The sequence below is a fragment of the Dromiciops gliroides genome, chromosome 1 (assembly GCF_019393635.1).
Source record: "Dromiciops gliroides isolate mDroGli1 chromosome 1, mDroGli1.pri, whole genome shotgun sequence".
NCBI lineage: Eukaryota > Metazoa > Chordata > Mammalia > Microbiotheria > Microbiotheriidae > Dromiciops > Dromiciops gliroides.
Window position 1 is genome coordinate 759,238,122 of NC_057861.1, and position 22,349 is coordinate 759,260,470.

At 50.4% G+C, this 22,349-nt stretch overlaps 1 protein-coding gene across 8 annotated transcripts in view; it reads left to right on the plus strand.

The window, feature by feature from the left end:
- ELMO1 (engulfment and cell motility 1) overlaps positions 1 to 22,349 on the plus strand; it is a 376,252-nt gene that overhangs the window by 256,759 nt on the left and 97,144 nt on the right. The window contains exon 1 of one of the 8 annotated variants that reach the window (XM_043975140.1): positions 16,764 to 17,645. The exons of the other annotated variants lie outside the window; for them this stretch is intronic. The gene's annotated coding sequence lies outside the window, so the exon portion shown is untranslated. Of the gene's footprint in view, positions 1 to 16,763; positions 17,646 to 22,349 lie in introns of those variants that run through there. 8 annotated transcript variants of the gene reach the window in all.

Consider the following 22,349-nt stretch of genomic DNA (forward strand, 5'->3'; position numbering starts at 1 on the left):
AGAGCCACCCAAAGAGGCCCTTCATGAGCTTGCTCATTGGCTGTAGGAGAGAGGGGGTACACCCTTCTTTCTGGTCCGGAGGAGAATGAGTGGGAGAGTTTGATCTTTGGACTTCCCTGAAAGAAAAGAGAAGAGTGATTGCAGCTACTGGTGCCTCCTTAATTGTCCTCATTGCTCCTTGGATGTGCTGGAGTGTGTGTGTGTGTGTTTGTGTGTAGGTGTTTTTACAAGCTATTTCTTGGTTCATGGTCGCCATTACTACCTGTCAGCAGAACAACCTATATCTGAGTCCCTGCAGGGGAGCCAATTTTCATCCGGGTCAGGAGGTGCTATTTTCCCATTTTAAGAGGGACAAGGTCTCGTGGCTCATGACTGTGCTGGGAGATTGTCCTCTCCTTCTCGTGTTGAACACTGGGTGAGGTGCTTGGGGGGGGGCAGTCAGAAGTGGTTTCATTACCCCTCCATCTGTAGCTCTTAATGGGGCTGGGACAGGGAGAGGCTTCTTCTGCCCCATCCTCCCAGCCTTTCAGCCTCTTCTGAGGACCTTGCCCAGTTGTCAGGAGTGTGACAGGCTGTGAAGAGTCCTGGCACCTTGTTCATGCTGAGGTGGGGACAGGGTCAGGGGAAGACCCGGTGTGATCCTCATATCCTCAGGCACAGCTCCGCATTCAGTCTGTGCCCTATCTTGGCATATGCACTTCTTGGTCATGGTCATTCCATCCTCCAGTGATGTCTCCCTCCCATCTGTCACACTCTTTTGGTCCAAGGCATCCAGAATTCTGGGAGGATAAGAAGTAATACAGAGGTAATTAAAAATAAATGAGAATCTTTAGGTAAGCCTTAATCAAATTTCATTGTGCCAACCAAGCTTAGTCAGATGAAAATCATATGCAAATACATGATCTCGTCCCTAGTCCTCGAGTGGGTTTGAGATCTCCCTGATGTGCATACTCCCTCCACCTCTGCAGATAGCAGAGAATACCCGTCTTTTCAACCTGCAAAATCCTGCCAGGCCCCTCCTGTAAATCTTCCCTAGAGGTTCACCCAGTGTGCTGAGGGCCTTCCAGGGCCTCACTTCCCATTGCCTGGGCACCACCCGGACAGTCCCTCAGTCATCCCTTGCCCTTCTAGATGACCTTCTCACCTCCTCTCTGGTCCAATCGCCCTCTCTGATGATGTGCCATGGCCAGCTTTTATTCCTTCTACCTGAGGTCATTGTGAGAAGTCAATGAACAAGCATTTCTCAAGGACCAGTGATATGCTAGGTTCTGTCCTAAGTGCTGCTCCTGGCTTAAGGAGCCTGCATCCCAATGGCCATGGCAGACAATGAATGAATGAATGCATGAATCTCCGATTCATGCAGAGTAGTTGGAAGGTGAGTTCGTGATCGCTGACCTGGGATGCAGCAGTTCCGGGCTGTGTCCAGAGGAGGAAGGTTCCTGAATTCCAGGTCCATTCCACTTCAAAGTGGCTGGTGGACTCATCCCCAGAAGAACATCGAAGCCAGGCTGGTCGCCATCTGCAGCATCCTCACTGCCTCCTTCCTACCTGCTTTGCCTCTGGTGGCAGAGCCAAGGAAGGCCCTCTCCAGAGAGGCCCCGCCTGTTACCAGTTTGCCGAGCCCGTTTCTTCACCCCGACTTTGGCTAGACAGCCTCTGAGGCCCTTTACGGCCTGAGATTCATACGACCATAATTCTTCTTCTTTCATCCTTCTCCTGGCTACCAGACCAGTCTCCCTCATCCAGGGCTATCTCAGGTGATGGTCCCACTCTCTGCCACAGGATTTTCATGGTGTCTCTATTGGCTCCAGGATAGAATCTGTGCTCTTTGGTCTCCTGCTGAAGGCCCCCCGCCTTCTGCCTCTCATCTACCATCCCAAGCTGACTGCCCCCGCCTGCCCTCCTGAATGTGGGCTGCATTCCAGCCAGAGGGAGTGACCCTTGGGTCCCACTCATTCTCCTCCCATTGGGTCCCTTCTCTTCTTCCGAGGCCCAGCTCGGGGACCATCTTCCCATTGCCTTTGGGGTCCCCAGCTGAATGTTCTGTCCCCTTCAGCTGCTCCAAAAGCTCTTTCTCTGACTCTTCCCTTGACCTTGTCATCAGCTACCTGGATCCTCCCTGATTTACCTCGGTACGAGTCTCCTCTCCATTAGACTGCAAGCCCCGCAAGGGCAGAACTAAGTCATTTTTCATCTTTGACTCTGCAGCCCCGAGCACAGTGCCTAGAACATGATAGGTGGTGTGGCTGTTCATATATTGGAGAATCGTCACAGATTTCCAGAGCTGGAAGTTCCCTTGGTGGCCATCCTATCCTTTATACGCTAGAAGTTGTGGTGAAAGAGATCCGCCACTTGGGGCAGGTCTGGTTTTTAGCAAGTTTTACATTGCATTGAGTTATCAGTATGCCCTGCTGTTCCTTCCAGCTCTTGCTCCTGTCTCTACCCTCGGGAGCCAAGCAGACAAGTCCCCCTCATCCCCAGGACAGCCCCTCAAATACCTGAAGACAGCTTTCGTGTCCCCTTCCACCCAAGCTCCTCTTCTGTAGGCTAAAGATCTGGTCATTCAGTCCTCAGACTCCATGGTCCCTAAGCCAGTCACCATGCTGGTCACCTTGCTCTGGACACCCTCCAGCTTGTCAGTGCGATCCCTAAGCTGTGATTCGCAGCGTTGAACTCAGTGCCGCAGACTTGTCTCACGGGGATGAGGGCCTGTGGAACCGTCTCCCCTCCACAGGTGTCTCTAGCACATCACATTGCCTCCCCCAACAGATACTTCACACGGGCTTCTGTAGCTAGGTTAACCAAAATACCCTGCTGGCTTTGGGAATTGAGATGACTCGACGTGATTTGGGGTTTTTACTTAAATGAGATGAGAGATTGTTTAGTTTCTTGAAGAGAGGTGAGGAAGAAAGCCCGTGTCCCTTTCCCCGGGAGCCAGCCTGGAATGTTCGCTGCATTGTTTATCTCCATTAGAATTCCCTCTCGTGTCACGGTATTGATCAGAGCCAGACCAGTCTTGGTGGCTAATAAAGTGGGTGTGCATTTTCATTGAAAAATGAGCCTTGGAGGAGAGTCAGACCCTGTAGAGTTCAGGCACCCCGTTATCAGGCTGACGGTGGGCAGTCTATTTCACAAACGGAAATTGATTTCAAAGCCTATTTCAAAACCACATTTCCTACAATTCCTCTAGGTTTGGCACGCAGAAAACTGAAGCTCTTATGAAAACCAGTGCATTATGGGGGGAGGCTTTTTATCAGAGTGAAATGTTTGGTGCTTTTTATTTCTTCTGATACATCCTCTCCACAGACGGGACCGCTCCTCAATTTCAGCGCAGTCTCTTGGCCCCTAATCAACATGTCTCTCTTCCCACCCGATTCAGCCCCACAAGCAGTGCTCTCTTGAGGCCGATGAAGGGCTGGGGAAGGCAGGAGCCTTCAATTTCTGAGCAAGGACTGTGTGAAGGGCCAGGGAAGACGGGTGCCCTCGGGACCCCCAACATCTAGGTTCTGCAGTGTTGGCCATCAGCCTCAGCTTTCTAGTCTTTAATGGTCCGGGCTTTCCCCCAGTGAGGACCCCAGCCCGGCTCCACTCTCTCATCTGAGGAAGTTTTTGTAAAGATCCTCTCCTTGGGTCCCTTGTCACTGACAAGCTGAGGGACTGTCCAGAGGACCCCAGGTTTCTTTTAACTCAGGAGTCCTTAACCCTTTTTTGTCATAGCCAACTTGGGCAGTCTGCAGAAGCCCACGGGCCTCCTGCCTTCTCAGAATCATGTTTTTAAATGCATAAAATAAACTACATAGGATTTTTTAAATGACAGTGCAGTATAGTCATCAAAAAGACACACACACGTACACAAACACACATATATTCTAAGTTTATGGAGGCCAGGATGAAATACTCCGTGGGACTCACGGGACGTCACCCCACCTCCTCTACCTTTCTATGTGTCCCTCCCCAGACCTGTCTCCTTTTCTGGGCTCACTGATTAGACCCAGTTCCCCAGGCCCCTGACTGCTCTCCTCATTCTGTCCATTGTCCCTTCACAACACCCATCCAGTGCATACTTCTTGCTCGCTCTCCAGGTACCTGGTTGTTTTTTTTAGCACACCGGCTCTTCCTTAGCCTGGTCACGGCTAAGGTCATGGCTTTCAGCAGAGAGGCTGTCAGCTCTGGGCTGGGGCTCATCCACAAACAGGCTGATGGGGCAGGAAGCTGTCTCCATTCATGTTTCCAGTGCCCAGAGGAAGTACCACATGGCCATCAGAGCCAGGCCAAGGGTAACACAATGCAGGGTCACGGGCCCGGAGGTTTAGACCTAGAAGGGACTCCAGGGCCCTTTGAATCCAATACCCCTCATCTTACAGAGAAGGAAACTGAGGCACAGAGAGGTCAAGTGACTTCATGGGATCCTAGAGTAAGAACAAGAAGGCACTTCTGAGGCCCTGAGTGCAACCCCCTTCATCTCACAGAGGAAGAAAAGGACCCCTTTCAGAAGGAGACCAGAGACTCACAAGAGAACTCTAGCTAGCTCCAGGGGGGCAGGCAGGGTTCCCCAATCCTGTCTGGTTCTACAGAAACATTTGGTGGCATTTTTCCAAGGTCTCTGTCTGGACAGTGCAGCCCAGCCTGGGAACAGTACCATTCGGTTCCCGCATCCTGTTGGAGACTCTCTGGGCGCACGCACAGTGGAGGATCTTGGGGTGGGCTGGCTCCACAGGAGGAGAGGCTTCCCCATCTGATTTGTATCCAGTGAGGATGGCCTTAATCCCTGTTCTTCTGTGGGCTGTATGAAGACTTTGAGACAGGCTGGTGCTCTTTTCATCAGGATCTGTCCAAATTAAATGTAAATGATCCCCTTCTTTTTTTTTTTTTTTTGTGGGGCAATTTGAGTTAAGTGACTTGCCCAGGGTCACATAGCTCGTAAGTGTTAAGTGTCTGAGGCCGGATTTGAACTCAGGTCCTCCTGACTCCAGGGCCGGTGCTCTATCCACTGCGCCACCTAGTTGCCCCTGATCCCCTTCATTTTTTTAAATTATTTTTTAGTGAGACAATTGGGGTTAAGTGACTTGCCCAGGGTCACACAGCTAGTAAGTGTTAAGTGTCTGAGGCCAGATTTGAACTCAGGTACTCCTGACTTCAGGACCACTGCTCTATCCACTGTGCCACCTAGCTGCCCGATCCCCTTCATTTTAAGCCTGACTCAGTGAGAGGGGCTGGGACCAACAATGGTGTAGGAAGCACCCACATTCAGAACATCCTTGATCCCTCCAGCGTTAATTAAATTAAATTAAAATGTAAACCAGGAGCAGAGAAATGCAGTTGGGAAGAGAACGTTGAGCGACTATCCACCAACATATGAGAACCTTTACTGATTCTGTCCCAGTGAACAAGGTAATTATAGACTCATTGGGGAAGGCTGCTGGTGTGCAGCAAACACTGCATCTGGAGCCAGGAGACCCGAGTTCAAATCCCCACTGTGGGCTTTTGTCATGTGACTTTGGGCCAAGTCCCGTCACTTCCTGGGACGTCCGCCTCATCATCTATCAAATGAAGGGCCTTTAATTTTGCAAATGCTGTGGCCTTGTGAAATGAAGCTGAGGCTAGCCCGCTCTGAGGAACCCCCTTGTGCCGTCCGTGTTTTTGTTTCTCCTTTCAAATCACTGTCACCGCTCGTTCACTCACACAGGCTGAGGTGGGGGGCACATGGCTCTGGGCCGCTTGAGTTGTCACTGATGAAAATGTCAGTGGGCACGTGATGGCAGGTCTTCATTTCTGTGAATCATGGTGCCGGGAATCAGTGAGAAAAGTCCCTGGACTCGACTTTATTAGAACAAAACAGAAAGGGAGGAAAAGGATGTCTTGGGATTGGGTTTCTGTGGAGGACAGGTGATGGAGAGGCTCGATGCTACCGACAGGGACGAGGTGTCGCCTCCTTAAAGAGCTGCTGAGAGTGGGTTTGTAGGCGAGCGGAAGAGCTCCTTGGTCAGGGGCGGGGCACAGGTGGGCGATGCCCCCTGGGGACCCCCTTCCTAGGCTGGCTGCCCAGAGAGATGCCCCTGCTCTGTTGGAGCTTTGTCTGGGAGAGTGAAGCTGGCTTTCAGAGGCCCCCAAAGGCCTGGGTGATAAAGAAGCCATGCAGGGCCATGACCTGGCATGGAAGGGGGCCCCAGCCATGCAGGGAGGGTTCTTGGGCCTTCCCTTTGGAAGGCGTCATTTAATTGTTGGTGTGAGAGAGCTTTGTTAATGGAGATTAGCCCACATGACTTGCCCAGGGTCACACAGCCAGTCTGGGTCTGAGGCAGGACTCGAACCCAGGCTCCCTGTTGCCAGGCTTGCTTTCCCTCTGCCGTACCCTGTTCCCTGTCATTTTTCAGAAGACAATCTGTCACCACCTTATGCTGTCTGTGACCCTTCTGTCTCCATAGCTGGAGGGAGCTTGTCTTAGCAGGTAGAGAGCAGGCCCCAAAGTGAGGAAGGCTCTGCCCACCACAGTAGCCCGGGCACTCCCTCGTGGATGGGGCGGCCCTGTGGTGGGAAGGCTGAAAAACCAGGGCATCTCCTCGCGGTGAAGTCTCTGTGTCCGTGAGCTGACTGGTTGGTTCTCCTCCTGATGGGCTCCCCCCATGGCCCCGGCCCCCTGAATTTTGAGATAAGTGGGAGATTGGGAGTGTTTGCAGTGGGAATAAGGGTAGCCCCGTCCTGGAGGGGCGGACTAGAGGGGAGTAGATGAATGAAGAGGGAGGGAGGGCAGAGTGGGCAGAGAGGTGACGTCTGGAGAAGCCGGCTGCGGTGACGGCTCTCAAGCCGACTGCCCGGGGAGGAGGAGAAGGAAGCCGAGTCACTCAGAAGATGGATGGCAGGAAGACTCACTCCCTGGGGGGAGGCGGGAGCCTGACACAAGGCCCCGAGCACAGGCCGGCCCCCATGGAGCCCGCTCTGCTCAGGGAGCGCTGCCACTTGAAAGGAACACGGCTGTCCCCAGCTTTGGCTGGACGTTGGCTGCAGGGACGGCCCGTGTCTACGACCCGCTGAGCGGGTCCGTTTTCTCCCTTTCGGTACCGGAGGAGGAATTCTGGGCAAGCTCTTCCCCAGTGTGGAGGGGCAGGATAACAAGCCTTCCTTTGGGCTGAATTTGCAGATGAAACTAGTGTTTGCTTCCTGGTCTTCACAGAGGGGAGAAGCTCCGCAAGCCCGGCTCCTGTGAAGGAGTTTCTAGCCTTGCCCCTTATTAAGATGAAAGCCCAGGAGGGAGGAGAGTGGTCGGCACATTCGCATTTCAGTCATTTGATCATTTCCTTTTGTATCAGTTCGCAGTCATCTTGCCAGATGTACTTTCACCCCAAGTCAGGATGTAAGATGCACAGACTTGGTGGCAGCTTGGTGGCAGTTTGGTGGCATGGCAGACAGAGGCTGCCACCCAGCCCTCTTTCCTCCTCATGCCCAAGGAGGGGCTCATTGTCCATCCAAGACAGGAAATCAGCACACTTCCCTCCCTCGCTTTCCCTGTATGGGCAGTCGGACCCTGAGTGACCATAAACCTTCTCGAGGTGGCTCGGCCGTTCTCCCGAGCTGGAGACCACCATTGCCCATCCTCCTCCATGATCCCACCCTCAGAGGAATCTCTCTGCAACCTGCCATCTGTTACCTCCTCCCGGAGGCAGCAAACCTTTGGCCAGCATCCATCTCCTGCTTTGATGCACCAGCTGGAACCACCAGTCACAGGGTGGCCAGCGTGATCTCTGTGGTGACTCTTTCAAGGAGTATAGGTTTGGCCTATGCTGTGGAGACCCCTGCTTGTGAGAGAGTCCTGCAGGTTCCCATAGAGCCTTCACTCTACATTTGTCTCCCTCTAATGGAACGTAAGCTCCCTGAGGACAGGGACGTCTCACTTTCTTGTATTTGTTTCCCAAGAGCTTCCTGTCCTGTGTGTCTGGCCCTTAGAAAGAACTTCCAAGAAATGCTTTTTCATTCATTGTTCTTTTTGAATCAGAGGCTTTTCTATAATTGGCAGTTCATCAACACCATGGAATCCTGTGTTCTCTATCCCTTTTAGTAAGTGTGTGACTGTCAGCAAGTGTCTGCTATGCAATATCCCTCAGGAAAGCCTTCCTCCTCCCTTCTCACACTTCCTCAGGGATGCGTTTCATGTCGGTGATCCTCAAACATTTTGTAGAATGGGGAAAGTAGGCATAGGAGCCAGTGGTTATTAACATTCCTTTGGGCACCTTTTTGAGTTGACTCATAATAAGGCCTGAGTTTTTCCCCTGTACTTTTGGTATCCACCCCTCTTTCAGATATCTTGAAATCCAGTGCTCTTTCCCCCCATGTTATGTCACCTCCATCATAAATTTCCCAGGTCTGATCCAGTTCTTCTTCCTAATTTTATTACTTTTAGTTTCATATCTGCTTCCTCCTACAATGTATCCAGAACCAGGATGATGGAGTCAAACCGTGGTGGCCTCCCTCTCTTTGATAGTGAAGGATTGGTGACAAAAATCCTTCAGATCTTTTCCATTCTTTATTTGTCTTCATTCTTCCTTTTTCATTCTTTAACACCCTTGGGATGATTTTGTTAAACTGAGTCTCTTATCAAGATTTTAAAAAATTTTCCCCCTCTATTTCTTTTTTTTCTGATAAAAGTATTTTATTTTTTCCAGTTACATGTAAAGATAGTTCTCAACATTTGTTTATCCAAGCTTTCCAATTTCAGATTTTTCTCCCTCCCTCCTCCCTCCCCTAGACAGCAGGTAATCTGGTATAGGTTTTATATATATAAAATAACATTAAACATATTTCTGCATTAGTCTTGTTATAAGAGAAGAATAAGAGCAATGAGGAAAAACCTCAAAATAGAAAAACAACAGCACCGAAAACAAAAGAAAAGGTATTGTTCAATCAGCATCTATACTCCAAAGTTCTTTTTTTTCCTCTGGATTTGAAAGTCCCCTCTGTTTCTGTCTGTTTGTAATCCCCCACCCTCTTCTTGTTTATGAACAAGTTCATATTTGAAATCTTGGTCACCACATCTCTTCTCTTGGTAAGGAGATCAAATGTTTGCTGACTGAGGAGGTTTCTCAGTTTTTTTCTCTTCTTATAAATGACAATTAACTGATACCAGTTACACTTCTTTGGGAAATGCTTATAATCAGTGTTAATATCTGTTCTTCCATCCATTTCCTGATTTTTGCATCAGCAGTTTGTTCAAATAGGTCCAGTTGGAATTGTTTTCTTTGAGAAACATTTTTTTCATGTTTTAGTCTTTTTCCTAGTTCTATTTTGATCTTTGGTCGAATAGTGGTGCTCTAACTGTATATAGACAGTTGATTTAGGAATTACTACAACATCAGTAATGAGTCAGTCTCAGTCTGATAAAAGTACTGATAATACAATTAAATTATACACTTAATTTTTGTATGAATTCAATAAATCTGTCAATTGTGAAATATGGAAATAGCTTCTCACTGGCATTTGTCAGAGAGAGAAGGTTCATATTTCATGGCTATCTGCCACTGATAATAAAGACAAAGCAGCTATGAGAAATTTAGCATTAGTGAACTGATCACAAATCTGGATTAAGAATAGGAATAAGGGGGGCAGCTAGGTGGCACAGTGGATAAAGCACCGGCCCTGGATTCAGGAGGATCTGAGTTCAAATGTGGCCTCAGAAACTTGACACTTACTAGCTGTGTGACCCTGGACAAGTCACTTAACCCTCATTGCCTGCAAAAAAAAAAAAAGAATAGGAATAAGGAGTTTATGTTCTATACATTAGATGATACCTAACACACCCTGAGGTCTGAGGTAGAGTATCATCTGCTTCCAAGACTTCAACTATTAAGCTCTCTATACAGCTTCCTCCCAGGTTGACATCCACACTGCCCCCCCCAGCTCCCCACCTCCCACCCCCAAGCTACACTGAGGCATCTCCAACTGCTGCCATAGACATCTCAAACTTGGCAAGTCCAAAACAAAACTTACTATCTTTCCCCAAAAAGTTACCTCTCTTCCAACCTTCCCTATTCTGTCAAGGGAACCACCGTTCCTACAATCACCCAGGTTCAAAACCTTGGGGTCATGTTCAGTCACTCCCTCACACTCACCTTTGCCTGACTAATCACCTGCAGCCCCTCTTCTGTCTGTCCCTCTCTGGCCACTCTTCTAACCACCATCCTAATTGAGGCCCTAGTCAACTCTTGCTGGACTGTCGTTTGAGGTTTCTCACCCATTATACTTCCTTTCACCCAAACGGCTCCTCCTTCCCCAGGTTCCTCCTTTCTTCATCTGCCAGCATGTCCCCTGTGCCTGGATGCTCCATCCTCACTTCTGCCTCTTAAAAAACCTGTTTCCTCCCCATCTCAGCTCAGAACACCTCCTTCTACATGAAATTTTTCCCACCAGATAATAAGCCTCCTCCCCAAATGATCTCCTGCTTATTAGCCAACCCTCCCCACCCCACACACAGTTGTAGTCACAAAAAATGAGGAGCAGAGAACAGGTAATGAGATGCTAATGGGCAAACAGACCTGATGATGCCTATATAAGGGGTGAACATTTTTGCTGTTATAATTAAAGGAAGCCTGGCCACCAGATAGCAGAAAATCAGACACCCTTCTGAGGACAGCTAAAAGTCTCTGGAGGTAGGCCAGGGCAGGCGTCCAGCCCTAGAGGAAGGACTCCCTCTTGGAGGAGATGGGGGGCTTTCTCTCTCCTTCACTGTTCCAACCTGTACGCACACTCCTGGTTAGGGTCTGCAGAAGATGGCTTCCATGGGTGCCCTACTGGGATGCACATCTCAAACTCTAGCTCTTGAACCTGCACCAGTGTGCTTAAGCTTCATGCTCGTGCCGGGAGACACACCTGCATTTTAACAAAGGTATTTACTCAAATGACATAGTAAGAACACAAGCTACAAAACAAACCCTGAATCTCCCCTCAATCCTGGGGCACCCTTCCATATGCATACAGAGCATCTGTGACTGGCACCCACGTAGGGATCACCTGTGACCAAGGCAGCCCTTAGTCTGGGTACTGAAGGGCCTCAATGTCTCTTCTCTCATCATGGAAGCCTCACTAGCCCAGGCCCTGGGCATGGCGTCTCTACTGGGCACCCAGGCTCTGCTCCTCCCCAGTCTTTCTAAGACTTGCCAAGACTAACTCTCTCGAGTGGAAAGTTGGCTCCATTCTTCCATTGCATTTCTTATTCCCTCAGATGACTTTCTGTGTCCATGTTTGTCAAGAGTGGGTGTCCCTGTCTGATGCAGGGTCTCCTACTTGTCCAGTAGCTCTCTTTCAAAGGAATGTGGCTACTGAGGATGAGAAATAGGGGAAAGCGATGCCCACACGCCACTGCTACTCCCATCCCCCTCTCCCCCAGGGTCTAGGTTCTTTCTCCCAGCTGGATCCACAGCCTAAACTGTCTTCAGAACTAGCAACTCCACTTTTTCATGGCCCTCAGAGGCTTGGCCAATTTTCTACTTGTCTAATGGCCAAATCTCCTTTAATTTCATCAGAGAAGGCAATGAATGGGTAATAACACCTTGTTAACACACTGAGGCTCATTACCTCTGTCATCTACTCTTTGCTTTCTGTGACTATCAAATACAGGGGGAAAGACCAAATTATCTATATCTACATGTGTGTATATGTGTGTACAGGCATATATGCACCTATGTATGTGTTTATCTATATTAAATATGCCTCTATATATATATATATATATATATATACCTATGCATAGATAGTATATGTATGTGTGTATTTCTGCCCAATGGAATGTTAACCCCGAGAGCAAGCACGATTGCATCATGTCCACCTTTACAGCAGAGTTTAATAAGCTTGTGTTGATTTATTGATTGGTTGATCAACTGATTGATCAGTTTTGTCACAGACAAAGAATGAGCCTGACCCTCCAAGCTCTGGTGACCTAACTTGCCCTTCCTGTTTTGCCCTGGTTAGCCCACCCTGCCATTCCTTCACCCTGATCTGGGCTTGTCTTGTTCTGTCAATGCCCAAGTTCTCATGGAATACAGGTCCAGGTAACATAGATTGTCCAAGTGTCTATTGCTGCATCAAAGTGATTCATGGGCCTGAGAGATGGAGAAATGGGGATTGAACCCTCCAGGCTTGTATGAAATCATTCTTTTCCCAGAGAGTGACTGAGAAACTTGGTTTTTTCCAGAAAAATAAAGGAGCTATGTGTATTTAATGCAATTCAGTAAATATTTACACACAGATGAAATATTGAGCTATGCTTTGGCATGGGGCATGGTACAGATGGCTTCATTTGATCTGGAACGTGGGATGAGATGGTCAGTATGCTCTCTCACTTCTCATGGTAGGAAGGAAGGGCAGCAGAGGTGGGGCCATCAGAGATGAGGGTTGATAGATGGACAATCTGAGCTCAGGACAGGTACCCACAGCATATAGAAAGACCTAAAGAATGGCCTGCACCTCTCTGGAGAGACCCTCTGCCCAGGTGAACCAAACCAATAATTGCCCAGGACTGGAAGGTATGGGGGGAGCAGTGGCCAGCCCCCCAGTTGGGCGGTGCCATGACCTTCACTTAACATGAAGGAGAAGCTAAGCGTTGCCTGTTCTGTCCCATTGCCTCAGTGATGGAGGACCTTCAGGACTGCAGAGCCGTGTTTGACCTTCAGATGTTGGCATTTGGGGGCTCCTATTTTGACCTGACTGGCCATCAGTCCCTAATTCTGGCTGTTATTTTGTTTGGATAACTTGGGCTCCGAGCTGTTAAGGGTTCAGAGCCTTGCTAGTTGGTCCTTGTTAAAGACCAGAGACAGAATGATGAGACATCACCATATGTGACTGAACATCCAAACCACACCACATTTCAACAAATTAATGGCCCCCTTGGGCTTTCCAGGTGACTCCCAAGTCTACCTGCCAGTCTCTCATCACCTGTTTGTGTCCCAGGCCTTGGACATTGTCACCAGCAGGATCCCCTCAAATTCAATCTGCCAAACCTGAATTTGTCTTCCAACCCAAAGCAATCCTGCCATGACTTTGCCAGTCACCCCCAGGCTTAGAGCCCAGGCAGTGCCACCTGCTCTCATCCCTCTCTCACCCCAGCATCCAAACAGCTGCCAAGTGCTATCCATTTTTGGTCCATTGGTGGAACGTAAGCTTCTTGAGGGAAGGAAAGGTTTTGCTTCTGCTCCCTGTCTTGGGCGTCTAACACAATACCTGACACATTAGACACTTAGTCAATGCCCGATTGGCTCACTGAACGTTTGTGACTAGACATTTGCATTAGCCTCCTCAGTATTCTTGCCCCCACCCATTATCCCAAGATTGCCAAACTCACCTGAAGCTATAGCTTTGGTCACGTGACAGCCTCGCTCTAGAGCCCTCCGATTCTCCCCATTGCCTCTTGGACAGACTTGCCTCCGCAATGGGGTCCAGCCTTCCTTGCCGCTACCTTTGCCCCAAGCCCAAGCTCCACACATGCCTGCAGCTCATCCCTCAGACTTAGAACACGTTTTGTCTCCTCCTTTGGGAATCCTCTTCCCTCCAGGCTCCGCTGGGCTGTCGCCGTCTCCTTTGTCCCTGATCCCACTCCCCGGCTAAGAGAGCTACAATCGCTGCCTCTTTCATGTTTCTTTGAGCTCTTTATCTAGAACCTTCTGAAGCCAGAACCCTGCCAGTTCCCCCATCTGTGTCCTTTGGACTGTACCTGTTACATTCTAAGCTTCTCCAGGATTGTGGGCTTCATTTCCCAGTACCTCGCACAGGGGAAACACTTAATCAACATTTCCCAAATTGTTCAATTGCTAAATTAAATTGTTCATTGTTAAACAGATTAAATTTGAAAGAACAAGACTTCAAGGCATCCTGGGAAATTCATGGCAGGTTCCTCAGTGGCACAAATGCCATTTATAGGCAGTGCTCCCCTGCTCCCAACCCCCCACCCCCCGACCTTGCCAACCTGCCAACTGAGTCCACTATTCAGGACTAAGCTAAGGACAGGGCACAGTGAGGGGAAGGTTGTTCCTTCTCTTTGTCTTCCTCTGCCTCAGGCTTTTTCACCCTCTACCTCAGATCCCCTCTGAATCGGGGGAGACATGCCTTGGCTCATTCCCTCCTCCTCTTGTCTCCTCCACAAATCGATTCCATCAATCATCCCTTCTGCTCATGCATCTTCAAGCGTTCCCTTTCTCCTGCTCCTTCTGCCCCAGGCAGGTGACCTCTGTCGTCAACAATCCAGCCCCTCTGTTAGCTCTCACTGACCCCCCTCCCACATGGTCACTCCAGGGAGGGCCAAATGGCCCCTCCCAGAGAAAGTGCCCTGAGCATAGTGAGTGCTTCACCAGCCTTGGTGGGTTCTCCCTGTCCCACCCTCTCCTTGACCCCCATCCTTAGGCAGCTCTAGTTTCCCCATGGGATTCCTCAGAGTTCCGTTGCAAAGCTTCCCCACCTATGGGCAAGGAAGATGGCAGCCTCCATGATCCTGCATATGGCCTCAGAGAGCCACAAAGAACCTTAGGAATCATCTAGTCCACCTGAGGGAGGAGAAAACTGAGGTGCAGAGCCAAGGTCACTGAGGACAAACAAGCCAAGCCAGGGCTTGGACCCAGGCCTTCTGAGTCAGTCAGGCATGCTCCTCTTGAGCCCCCATGTATAGGAGCTCCCACCGAATCTTCCAGGTCCTTTTCCCCTTTAACAACCCATTTTTTAAAAGGAGTTTTCACTGCTTGGCTCTACTCCCTCTCAGCTATCTCCTTCTCCAGCCCTCTGCAGCCCGACTGCTCCCCGAACAATTCTACAGGATCTGAGCAGCACTGGATCATGTTGGACACCCTGGCCCTCCCCAGCCTCCTGCCCTGCCCTGTCCAGCTTCCCTACCTGGGTGCCAGCCTCTCCTCCCGTTTCCCTCCTGAGCCCTCATGCACCTCGCTCCTCTCTACCTGTCGTTACTGCCCAAGCTCTGGTCGGAAGCCTTCACTGACCGCTTGCACGCCCCCAATGTCAGCCCTCCCTTTTAGGCAGATGGTGCTAAATCCCGATCTCCAGCCTGGTCACTGTCCCAACCTCTTCCAGGCAACTTTAGCTCGGCATTCGCTGACAGGGCCTGGACAGAGCTCACCATTCCCTTCCCAAGCCCCCACCCCTCCTGCCTCGCTGCCTCAGAGTAGCCTCCCTGTCACTGACTCCGAGCTGCAGAGTGAGCTGGGATTTCTCCCTCTCCCCGCCCTCCCACAGTCGGTCAGTCGCTGCCTCCGTCTCCTTCTTTCCATGCCCACTGCCAGCACCCTGCCTCCTGTTCTCATTACCCCTCTCCCCTGAGCAGTGGCCACAGCCTCAGAACTGGGCTCCATTTCCTTCCCCTTCCACTCAGTTCTCTGCACGCTGCCAGACTCATCTTCCCAAAGCGCGGCCGCCCCCTCCATGGCCTTCTCCGCCCTCCGTGCCTCTGCGCCGGCTGTCCCTCAGGCTCGAGTCGCTCTTCCTCCTCTTCTCTGCTTCACAGAACCTTCCTCCAACGCCCACCTCACAACCAGCATCCCATGGGAAGCCTGGCTGATTTCCTCCAGTGTTTCGCGTTCTCTCCTTCCCTAGATGACTCGCATTCGTTTCTGTGCCAAACGGCGAGTGGTTCAAGGACTCGGGGTGCTCGGCCTGGAAAAGAGAAGACTTCGGAGGAGAGGGGCGGGAAAGCGTTTTTCAGGTGTTTGCGTGGTGGCCTCGGAGAGCCACATGGAACCCTAGGGAGGAGAAAATGGAGGCGCAGAGCCAGGTCCCTGGGGACCTCGTTCTGGTGGGGCCAGAGGGTGGATGAGGAAGGTGGAAAAGGCAGATTTGGTCTCGGGGTCCGTAAAACCTTCCTCCCAATTAGAGGGGCCCAAAGTAGATCAGAAGGTAGCGTGTTCACTCCTAATAGCGTGTTCACACCCAACTCCCATAAGTGTGCTCAGCTACGAAGGAGAGAGGGTCTCATGCTGTTGGGCACTCGGCTGATGCTCACTGACAATCTGCGATGTGGGAGTGGAGGGGAATTCCCACTGCATCTCTGCCTCAGAGCAAGATGGCGGCCCTCTGTAGTACAGAAACTTTATAGCTCCCTCTAGTGCTGAGGGCTACCCCAGCCCTGCTCTCTCAGTCAGCCTCCGTCCCAGGCTATGCGGCACCAAGGCAGAGAGCAATGGGAGACAGTGAGGCACAGTGGGCGGAGTCCAGGGCGGGGCAAAGCTCCCGTCTGATGTTTACTAGCTGCGTGACCACAAACCAGTTCCTCCCCTTCTCTGGGCCTCACTGTACAATGAGGAAAGCCTAATCTGCACTGACTACCTTTCAAGGCTTTCTCAAGGATGAAATGGCACGAAGCGAGTGTTCTGTGAATACCTGAGGATGCCTGCTCAGTGGTCCTCTCTGCTACCCGGGGAGAAGACAGCAACAGCTCCCATGGATGCGGGGTCACTAGAGGAGAGGAGAGGAAGGAGGTGTCTGGAGTGTGGTGGAAGGAGACCCAGAATCCCTTGGGGGGGGGGGTCTAAGAGCCCTGCAAACGGGGAGATGGGGAAAGGCCCCAAGGTAGAGGCAGATTCTGTCAGGATGGGGCGTGTAGCGATGCTCAGGGCCCTTGGACCCTGAATTAAGGATTTTAAGGCATTCTGCAGCCATGCTGCAGGTTAGCAATTCAGAACTGAAGTGTGGGTCTGTGCGCGCGCCTGTGTGTGTGTGCGCGCGCGCGGCGCGCTCCCATCATGCCCACACTCCCAGATGGATGCCATGGCAGGCGAGCCTCGTGGCCTTGGGCATTTCTAAGTTAGCGCCCAAGGAATGGAGGCGCTGTGTGCTTCTGAGAAGCGGACAACACCCTGGTGCTGAGGTTTAAATACTGGATGTCAAGAGAAAGGAGAAAACAAACTCCCAATCAAATCCCAGCAGCCGGGGGGGGGGGGGGCGGCAGGCAACGAGATTGCAGTTGATTATGAGTCTGGCAGCAGCTGTTCCACACAAATCCAGCTCGCTGCATCCCGTCGGTTTCCATAGCGACCGAATCCGTAATTACTGAGCCCGGGTGCTCTCCCCTCCTCTTCTCCCAACAAGGTGGAAGCCGATGAATTTGAACTCTCTCTCCAGCCTATGAGCAGGCTCTTTCCTCTGCTGCTTTTCTTCCCCGTCTCTGAACGGGAAACAAGGTGCCTCCTGGAGAGCCTTGGTGAGGGGAGGATGGAAAGTCAGAAGGACTGGGGGCCCCCACATCGAGATGAAGGGATGCTTTGTTTCCTATAATACTCGAAGCAAAAAGACCTTCCTCGAAAAGCTGATCTCGGAAGATGCTAAATCAACGAGCAGGAGTTTCCCTGGAATGGAGGCTCCCTGGGATTGGCTGCTCTGTCCTCGGCTCCTGCCAATCGGAGCACCCTTGGGCTCTCGCACTATCAACATAAGCAAAGCCCCATGCTTATTATTCTTCTGGACCTGAGCTGCTTGCCATGCCAAGGTGTGCGGCAGAGCTCCGTTCACATGGCTCACTGGAAAACGGATTTGCTTAAAGAGCTTCCCCAAGGACCATCTGCTCATCCAGCGCAGCGTTAGGCGCCCAGGCAGGCAGAAGGACCCGCGGCATCCTCCGGCTCCCAGCCCCAGGCTGGCGGTGGCAACGATGGCCCTCCAGGACCTCTGTGAGTAAACCTCAGGTTGAAGGGGCTTTCGCCAGGGTCGTAGCCCAGACAGAAATGTGCCTTTGTCCTGCTCTTGCTCTAAGAAGCTCGGAGCACGAGGGGAAAGCATGCCCCAGACTTAGTCAGCAGCGTGCTTTGGGGGTTACCTAGCAGGCTTTCCTGGGGGATGGTGAGAGATTGCTGGCTGTTTGTTACATGGGATGCCAGTTAGCCTAATGAGGATTAGTGTGTGGAAGGAGGTCTGGGTTCACTCCCTGTGTGAATCAGTCCATTTCAAAGAAGAGAAATATCCCTTTATGAAAAGAGACAATGGGATGCCCTGCCCGAACCGAGAACACTCTCGGCTCAGGACCAGGAGCTGCTGCTCTGTGTAACCACCAGTGTGTGCACTGTGAAAGAGGAGGTCATTACAATGGTCTGCCCAGCCCTGGCCCAAAGCCCCCCAGAGGACTGAGAGAGCAGCTGATGCCCATGCCTTGCTCCGCTCCCAACAGCCGCCCCTGGCCTCACTCTTCTCTTCTTTCATTTCTCCAAATGAATTTCCTCTTTGAAATGGATTGGGTTTTTCCAATTAAATCCACCAACACTCAGCAAGCACCCAAGGTTCAAGCCTATTCTTCCTTCGTTGGTTGGGTGAGTCAGAAGCAATGATTGGGAGACCCAGAATTGGACTCCTTCCCTTTGATCCCAGGAAAACCAGGTTCTGCAAAGTTAGGGTAGGGGCTTGGCATATGGGAAGTGCAGAGGCTGTGGCTTGGTGGGGAAGGGATGTTCTCAGAGCTCCTGCTCAGCACCTTGGGGGTTAACCATGTCAGTTAAGATGGAATTTTCTCATTCTTTGAGCAGTAATAGGGGAAATGATCAAACCGCCCTATGAAACTAACAGTGAAGGTGGAATGGGGCAGCTCTTGATTGAACTGGGGAGTAGAGGCGGCCAGATAGAACCAAGACCCAGTGGAGGACATCCTTGGGGTTGAAGATGTTAGAGCTGTGGGCGTGGGTGCAGAGTGTGGCCGCGTATCTCCTTCTCTAGGACAATCGGTTATCACCCTAGCACGGCTGCCGCCAAAAACCTTCTTAACCCCAGGGTTTTATTCTGCATGTTTAACCAATTGTTCCCTGGTGTCTTTGTCTCACAAGGCTAGCAGAGGGACAGAATGACTCAGTTCCTTGGCAGTTAGAGTCGGGTCTCAGGTATCCAGGAAAGGACGTGCTCACTTGTGGCTCATTAAGACATAGAATAATACAGTCTCTCGTCAAAACCCAGTCTTCAGACCATAGATCATGCTGCTCCCTGCATTTCCCAAGATGCCGATTGAGACCGGTAAAGAAAAGGTTGAAAGAACTGTGATAATTTGGCCCCAAGCAAGGAGAGAGGTGGGAAGAGTGTGTAGGGAAGACAGGGAGCTGCACTTGGTTTCCACAGGGGAAATAAGCCTGGGGCACAGCAGGAGAGATTGAAAGAAGGCATCCCCAGGAACTTCCCCCGTGTTACAGCTGTGCTGGGATGGATGGGGTGGAATTCTTCTCTCGGGCTCCCTGGGACCAGGGTAGGTGACCACCCTAGGTAGAGAGTCCTTGGCTATAGAGATAGAGGTCAGAGGTCTGTTACAGCTATGCCCCAAGCATTCTCTGATACTAATTTCAGGGAATTCCAACTCACAAGAGGAGTAAGTGGCAATTGTAGTTCTTAATTCAATTTGAGTTCAGCACAACAATTTGAGTTACTAAACACATCCCCATTTTGGGCACCAGCCTCTGCCAGTAATTGGTTGGAATGACAGCCCCACCTCTTCCCACCCTTTTCCCCCACCATCTAGTAATGAGCTAGAAAAGACTTTAACCTTTATCAAAGCAGTAAAGATGCTGATAATTAATTCCCGGATGAAGCCATCATGACTTGGCTCTCAAAGTTTCTCATCTTCCCTTTTTCTTGCTATTGGTGCCTAATTCCCCAGCCAACAGCACCCATCTCAAGCAAGCCCTTGCTTCAGCACGACACAAAGCCCTTGATATTCTCTATCCAGGCTAGCACCCAAGGAGCTTGAAAATGAGTCCAGGACCCAGCTATTCTTCTATGAACTCAGATGGAGGGGGGGGGGGGGGATGAGAGTCCTGGGGTTGGAAACTGTCCATTGTCTTTGAGGCGCCGACATTCAGGGTCTCGTCCATTGCTGTTTCCCCATGACCTCCTCCTGGCAACGTTTCTAAGCTTGAGAATTGGCAAGGGATATATTTGTAAAATTAAAGTTGGTTTGTCCAGCTGACACTCATGTCATAGAGAATGCTGGTCAGTTGATTTCAAGCCAAAGAGCCACTGACAGAGTTACTGGTTTATGGAATTCTCAATCTCCCATCCTCCCAGTTGAAGGGGATTATTTTCTTGTCTGTCCCCAAGCATTGCAGGACCAAGGGAGGAAGGGCAGGTGGGCCCTTTGACCACTAAGCCCGGAATAGGACGTGATATCAGTCATCTCTCGGCTTCCAACTACAGGTGGCAAAGGCAAGAAGTCTATATGGCTGGGCTAATTAATGCCGCATTGGAAATGCAGCCTTGTGAGGTCAGGGGAGATTATTGATGAGGACACTGAGGAAAGAGATTCATCTAAGTCAACCTAAGGGTGGCTTCTTTCTCAAAGGTGATCTTAATGAGCTTCCTTATTCAGCCATTGGGAAATCCTGCCTGACACTACTATTAGAAAACTGAGAGATGGGAGAACATTGAACATAGACAAGATAGATGATATAGAACATACATGAAATCATGGACTTTGAGCCAGAAAGGGCTCATCCAATCCCACCCCTCCTGAGCTGAGGCCCAGAGGGTCGTGACTTTGCCCAAGGTAATAAGAGGCAGACCTGACATTTCAACCTCAAACTAGACCAGTTCTCCTTGGTGTATATGAGGAAAGCCTTTAAGATGGATATATTCCAATTAGCAAGGACATCTTATCCAAATATAATAACAATGGTGATGTTGAAGCTGGATGGAGAACCAGCTTCAGAGTCACTAAGACCTGGGTTCACATCTTTCAACACACCCTGGGTAGGTCACTGTAGTTCTTGGTGCCCTAGGCACCTCTCCAGGTAAGGGCAGCTTTGCCACAGGGAATTCCCTATCATAGGTGTGGTCCAAAACAATAAAAACAACAATTATAATAGCTAACATTTATATAGCGCTTTAATATTTGTGAATATTGTAAAATAGATAGGCAACTAAGTGGCAAAGTGTTTAGAACACTGGGCCTATAATCAGGAGGACCTGAATTCAAATCCAGCCTCAGACATTTACTAGCCATGTGAACCTAGACAAGTCACTTCACTTCTGTCTGCCTCAGTTTCCTCATCTGTAAAGTGAGCTGGAGAAGGAAATGGCCAGCCCCTCCAGCATCTTTGCAAAGAAAACCCCCAATGGGGTGACAGAGTCAGACAAGAGTGAAACAAGTCAACAACAATTACAAATATTGTTTCATTTGATCTTCACAACAACCCATTTTACAGATGAGGAAGTGGAAACTGGGAAAGGTGAGGTAATGTTTTCAGTCACTCAGCTAGGAAGGGTCTGGGGCAGGATTTGAACTAGGTCTTCCTGACTCTGGACCCAGTGCTGTGTGTCCACTGCAGCGCCCCCTAGCTGCAGTGCTTGAAGGTCTACAAAGTGCCTTCCCTCCCTTCTCCCTTCTCACACAGATTTGCCTTTAGCAACTTTGCTTGTGAGATGGCCTCCCCAGGGAGAGGCCAGGAGAATAAGGTGCAACTTAAATATAAAACCATCTCATCGGTACTTGGGTTACAGGCAGCAGCCCTGCCCCCCACCCCCACCCCGGGAGTTTGCTCCTTTTGGCACCATGGATCTAAATTGTATCAAAGCAGAGAAGGACAGGATTGGGAGTCCAAGGTGGGGGCCAGTCCTGACAGATCGTCCCTCTCTGTGGGAGCCCCTGAATGCTGCCAGGACCCAGCAGGCTTCTTTCAATGTTCCTTCTGGACAGGAGCACTAGGGGCAGCTAAGGGTAGGAAGGTTACTGCTCCAGATCCCTCCCTTGCCTTCATCTAGTGAGAGGAGCAGTCCTCCTTCCCAAAGACTGAAATACGTGAAAAAAATGGCCATGGGGTCCAAACCCAAGCAACCAAATAAGTAAGGCCATTGACTTGTTAAAGACACGAATGCCGTCCCAGGTTCCTTCAGTGGAGACCCTGGTTCTGGGGAATGGCTGCAGCTTCAGCAAGTAGAGAGAAATGGCATTGGCTCTGGTGTGGGTAGCCCTGTCCTTGGTTCTGTCCCCTCTTTCAACTTTCCCCTGCAAAAAGCTTTTCTAGGGGCAGCTAGGTGGCTCAGTGGATAAAGAGCCAGCCCTGGATTCAGGAGGATCTGAGTTCAGATCTGGCCTCAAACACTTGACAATTACTAGCTGTGTGACCTTGGGCAAGTCACTTAAAACTCATTGCCCCGCACCCAAAAACAAAAACAAAAAATAAATAAAAGCCTCTCTAGAAACCCTGCTAAGCTTTGAGGAAAGAACGATCATTGGGGCAGCAGCTTAGATTGGTCAAGTCCTCTGGATTTCCATAAGTCTGCTATGTCCTGAGTGGGGAGAGGATCTAAGCCTCAGACTCCCCGAAGTTTCCCATCCATAGTATCTGAGATCCACAGGAGAGGTCTTCTCTGATCTTCCATCACTTTTCTCAGAAGGAGGCAATCAA